Raw genomic sequence first — 6,833 nt, 5'->3', positions numbered from 1 at the left:
ACGATTACCTTATATCTTATAACGTTATGTAGCGTTACGTTATAACGTATAACGTTATATACTATTACCTTATAACGTATAACGTTGTATACCATTACCATATAACGTATAACGTTATGTAGCACTACGTGATAGCGTATAACGCTGTATACCATTACCTTATAACGTCTAATGTAATGTAGCATTACGTTCTAACGTATAATGTTATATACTATTACCTTATATCGTGATACGTTATACACTGTTACCTTATAACGTTATACGTTATATACAATTACCTTATATCGTATAACGATATGTAGCATTACGTTATAACCTACAACGTTATATACGATTACCTTATATCTTATAACGTTTTGCAGCATTACGTTATAACGTATAACGTTATATACTATTTCTTTATATCGTAATACGTTATATAGTGTTACCTGATAACGTATAACGTTATATACAATAACCTTATAACGTATAACGTAGTATACTATTACCTTATTACGTATAACGTTGTGTAGCATTACGTTATAACGTATAACGTTATATACTATTACCTTATATCGTATAACGATATGTAGCATTACGTTATAACGTATAACGTTATATACGATAACCTTATATCTTATAACGTTATGCAGCATTACGTTATACTGTATAACGCTATATACCATTTCTTTATATCGTAATACGTTATATAGTGTTACCATATAACGTATAACGTTATATACAATAACCTTATAACGTATAACGTTATGAAGCATTACGTTATAACGTATAACGTTATATACTATTACCTTATATCGTATAACGATATGTAGCATTACGTTATAACGTATAACGTTATATACTATTACCTTATATCGTATAACGATATGTAGCATTACGTTATAACGTATAACGTTATATACGATTACCTTATATCTTATAACGTTATGTAGCGTTACGTTATAACGTATAACGTTATACTCTATTACCTTATAACGTATAACGTTATGTAGCATTACGTTATAACGTGTAACGTGATATACCATTACATTATAACGTATAACGTTATATACTATTACCTTACAAGGTATAACGTTTTGTAGCATTACGTTATAACTTATAACGTTATATACTATTACCTTATAACGTAGAACGTTTTGTAGCTTTACGTTAAAACGTACAACGTTATATACTGTTACGTTATAACGTATAACGTTGTATACCATTACCATATAACGTATAACGTTATGTAGCACTACGTTATAGCGTATAACGCTGTATACCATTACCTTATAACGTCTAATGTAATGTAGCATTACGTTATAACGTATAATGTTATATACTATTACCTTATATCGTCATACGTTATGTAGCGTTACGTTATAACGTATAACGTTATATACTATTTCCTTCTAACGTATAACGTTATGTAGCATTACGTTATAACGTATAACGTTATATACGATTACCTTATATCTTATAACCTTATGCAGCATTATGTTATAACGTATAACGTTATACACAATAACCTTATACGTTTAACGTTATGTAGCATTCCGTTATAACGTATAACGTTATATACTATTACCTTATATCGTATAACGTTATGTACCATTACCTTATAACGTTATACGTTATATACTATTACCTTATATCGTATAACGATATGTAGCATTACGTTATAACCTACAACGTTATATACGATTACCTTATATCTTATAACGTTTTGCAGCATTACGTTATAACGTATAACGTTATATACTATTTCTTTATATCGTAATACGTTATATAGTGTTACCTTATAACGTATAACGTTATATACAATAACCTTATAACGTATAACGTTATGAAGCATTACGTTATAACGTATAACGTTATATACTATTACCTTACAACGTATAACGTTTTGTAGCACTACGTTATAACGTATAACGTTATATACGATTTCCTTATATCTTATAGCGTTATGTAGCGTTACGTTATAACGTATAACGTTGTGTACCATTACCTTATAAAGTATAACGTTATGTAGCATTGCATTATAACGTATAGCGTTATATACGATTACCTTCTAACTTATAACGTTATGTAGCACAACGTTATTACGTATAACGTTATACACTATTACCTTATATGCTCCTACGTGATATAATGGTAACTTATAACGTTATACGTTATAAACTATTGTCTTATAACGTATATCCTTATGTAGCATTACGTTATAACCTATAACGTTGTGTACCATTACCTTATAAAGTATAACGTTATGTAACATTACGTTATAGCGTATAACGTAGTATACCATTCCTTTATAGCGTATAACGTTTTGTAGCATTATGTTATAACGTATAACGTGAAATACTATTACCTTATAACGTATAACGTTATATACTGTTACCTTATATCGTTATACGTTATATACTGTTACCTTATAACGTTATACGTGATATACTATTACCTTATAACGCATAACGTTATATTCTATTATCTTACAACGTTATACGTTATATACTATTACCTTATAACGTATAACGTTATGTAACATTACGTTATAACGTATAACGTTATATACTATTACGTTATAACGTATAACGTTATATAGCATTACGTTATAACGTATAACGTTATATATGATTACCTTATAGCTTATAACTTTATGTAGCACTACGTTATAACGTATAACGTTATATGCTATTACCTTATATGCTAATACGTGATATACTGGTACCTTATAACTTTAAACGTTATATACCATTACCTTATAACGTATATCTTTATGTAGCATTACGTTATAACGTATAACGTTGTATACCATTACCATATAACGTATGACGTTATGTAGCATTACGTTATAGCGTTTAACGTTGTGTACCAATACCTTATAAAGTATAACGTCATGTAGCATTACGTTATATACTATAACGTTATATACTATTACCTTATAACGTATACAGTTATGTAGCATTACAATATAACGTGCAGCGTTATATACGATTACTTTATAACTTATAACGTTATGAAGCACTACGTTATAACGTATGACGTTATATACTATTACCATATAACGTATAATGTTATGTAGCATTACATTATATCGTATAGCTTTATATACTATAACCTTATAACGTATAACGTTATATATTATTACCTTATATCGTTAGACGTTATATACTATTACCTTATAACGTATAACGTTATATGCTATTACCTTATAACGTATAACGTTATATACTATGACCTCATAACATATAACGTTATGTAGCATTAGGTTATAACGTTAAGTATATTAATTGCTGCTCCGCTATCAACGAGGAATTTATATCGTCGTCCGTCGGATCGTAGAACCACCGTGGGTAGTCTTGCTCTTATGGTGTTGATTCGTAGGCCTGGTCTATTGGTTGTTGGTCGTCGACTTCAATCTTCCCTGAAGTATCGCTCGACGTCGGCGGCTCTCTTTTCGGCTTCGGTGATATTGTTGCATTTCGTCAGAAATTATTCAACATCGATCTCAACATGCTGTTCCTGTAAAGTTAACGAGCATAATAACGATGATCGACAATGCGTTCCTTTTTCTGCTTAATTTAATCGACTTGCATGCTTAAGACGACGATAGGTACGCGATCAAATTCAATTTTTCTAAAGCTCTCGTTATTTAATGTGATAGTCGACAGTACGTAATTGTAAAGACGATATTCAGTCTGTATACTCATGATAATAAGCGAATTCATGATAATAAAATGCGAAAGGTGAATGGCGAACTGTCGAACGTTTAATAAGGGATAGCTTTGTGAAATTCGAAGAGCTTCAGTTACCCGTTTTGGAACGATATAAAACGATAAAAAGGAAACTGAATGAACCGATTTGATAATATTAATTATACGCGAATAATTAAGATAACTTCGATTGTTTGTCCAACAACTTATTCAACCATACACGCTGAAAATTGAAATAATACGTTGAAAATAATAATACGGTTGAAATAAAAAGGAATAAAAATACCTTGAGCAATATAAACGGATGAATATCTAGTTTATGTTATATTAAAATTAATTGTTATAAATTTAAATAATTAATAAATCCAAGAGCATCGAAATTGAAATTTAATTTTCGATACTCGCATTGATCAATTACTGCCATTATTTTCTACAACTTAATTCTATAAGCAAAACTTGTATTAATGTACGTTCGTAATAAAAATCGAATAATATCCTCTTTATATCTACTGACAATGAATCATTCTCTCAAGCAGAAGGAAAACGGGAACTATTAATGCTTTTGAATTATATAGCTACCTCTTGTCCTCTCGCTGAATCTACCTAGAAGGAGTTCACGACTCATTATTGACTAATCGTTACCCTCCGCCAAATACCAACGACAAAAAGCTGTCCCTTGATAATAAAATATATTCAAAGCTAAACGATATTTACAATGCAATCTTCGGAATAGCACAAGCGACAACTATATCGATCAAATACTTTTCTGCTGTACTTACTATATACTAAATACGACGACTGTGTAATTAATGCATAAGAAATAATGAAGCGGTGGTAGATGTATCGTTCAATGTTTCAGTATATAATTCTGTATAAAGTATATTATTCGTTCGAATATATTTAAGCGATATACGTACTTCGAATAATTCATAATTATAATATTAGCGAACTCCTATGAATGTAAACACAAAATATAAACTACCGCCCGAGACGATTATTGCTCCAATAACCCAGTGGTGATAACCATGTAACCCATATAGAAGTAACACATAAATTATTATTTATTAGAAAGCGTAAATTAAAAAAAAAAAAGCAATGTATTCGCTTCCTACTCGATGACTAATAATAAATTAGAATCGCATTTTTCTCCAACTCTATTGTGATTGTTTATCCTCTAACGCATTCTCGAATTTTCCATAATTGAGAAGAGGGTGACAAAGGAATACCCGAGGCGACCATCGCACCTGCTAATCCGTCTGTCCCTTAAACAATATTTCAAACATCAAACAAACAAACAACTACTTGGGTTTTACCTACCTGCTAGTTAGGGGGTCCCCCCAAAAAGTCCTAATCCATGCTGTAGTAATACACATGGAACTCACCGACGACTATATAAACTCGGCATTTCGCTCGAGGGGGCATTTCCAGTTCGAATATCGAGCGGAACGTTTAAAAGTTCTTCAGGTTTGGAAGTGCTTTACGATTGGTAGCGTCCTTATACATTTTCGTCACATTTGGAACAGTGAGTATCTTATTTCCTTTCAATCGTTTCTTCCACTGATTTTTCACGCAATTCGTAAATTAAATTTTTTTTTTTTTTTATTTTTTGTTTCCAGATTGTGCCTTATAACGAAACGATGGCGGAATCTCAACTTGGATTTAACGCCTTTCACACCATATCACATGTTCCGGAAGATCTACCACCGGATTACGTTGTGGTGCAGTATACTTCCCCGATTGGTCAACACACTATGCAGATTGGCCTGCATCGTTCCTTTGTATACCATCTGATGGGAAGAGTGCCAAGGGAGATAATCGGCCTTCAAACACGCCAATATCTTGATTTTCTCTCTGCTTTCCAAAAAGATGGAATTATGGCTCGCGGAGAGGAAGAGGAAAATGAAGAATCACCTGGCCGATAATTCGACTTGGAAACTACTTTATTAAACCGTGATATTTGTGACAATGTTACATTAACATTTTGATACTTTAATTCTGTTACAATATATTTCTTTAACTAATTTTTGCGAGAAAGGTAGTTTAATGACATATTGTATATACGAATTTTCTTCAACTGCTATTAACTATTTAAAATTTGCTACATGTTACATTTTGAAATAAAACATTTTATAAAATATACATGTATATAGTAATCTTAAATCTTAAATTAGATGTTGCGTATAAAAAGCTCATCACACATAAGTTGTACTGTACTTTATAGTAAATAAATTTTATACTTCTACTTAAAAGATAGATTCTAAATTTACTTTATCCCTTCAATTCCATATCCTATAATAATATCCATTTATCATATAATAGATCATAATTTCCGTCAAGTTTGTTAAAGTTTCTTTAACAACTTTTGTGCTTCCTGTTTAGCATCTCGATCATCTTTGTTCTTTGCAGGATATTCAAGGGCAATTTTTAAATATTTCATAGATAGCTCTTTTTGATTTAATTTTAAGTAGGTTTTGCCCAACATTAATAAATTTTGACTATAGAAATTGGGATCAATTTCCTCTGCGGTTTCAAAATATTTTAGAGCTTCCTCAGAAGATGAAGATGGTGGTTCTCCAAATATTACAGATGCAATTTTTCTTTGATACCATGTTAAATCAGCAACTTGATAGCACCAAGTACCAAGCATGTACATAAGAGGTGGTTCTTTTGCATTTAGTTCCATTGCTCTCTGCGATATTAAACATATTCGATACAATTGCTTGACATCGTATCAGGGAAAGAAATATTAATATATTATCATGAAATATATCAGCATATGTTTCTTAATATTATATGACTCTTTTATTTGTGCCTTCACTCCTTCATAAAGAGTCTTACAATTGCGAAGAATCGATGCCCATTTGTATGCAGCCCAATTATCCTCATTTATTTCAAGTGCTTTAAGTATTAAGTCATAAGATTCGAAAATTCATTTCTTTCCATCTACTTCACTCACAGTCTTAGACAATTTATACATTGCTCTACACAAACGCCATATAATTTCAATATCACCGCTATCCTATACAAATGTTCAGTTTTGTTATCTACATTTATAAGTGATATACGCAATGTAATTACTTTATAATTTATTAGAAGGTTATGTATTTCCTCCTATTGTTCTCGCTCGTATAATTCATCGGC

General features: G+C 30.9%; 1 pseudogene; it reads right to left on the bottom strand.

Moving 5' to 3' along the window:
- Positions 1-5,993: 5,993 nt before the first annotated feature.
- LOC141445842 (regulator of microtubule dynamics protein 1 pseudogene) lies at positions 5,994-6,389 on the bottom strand (annotated as a pseudogene).
- Positions 6,390-6,833: the final 444 nt, after the last annotated feature.

This window comes from Bombus fervidus, chromosome 10 (genome assembly GCF_041682495.2).
Source record: "Bombus fervidus isolate BK054 chromosome 10, iyBomFerv1, whole genome shotgun sequence".
In the NCBI taxonomy this organism is placed as follows: Eukaryota; Metazoa; Arthropoda; class Insecta; order Hymenoptera; family Apidae; genus Bombus; species Bombus fervidus.
The sequence above is the reverse complement of the archived record's forward strand: the minus strand, read 5'-3'. Positions and strand labels throughout refer to the sequence as shown.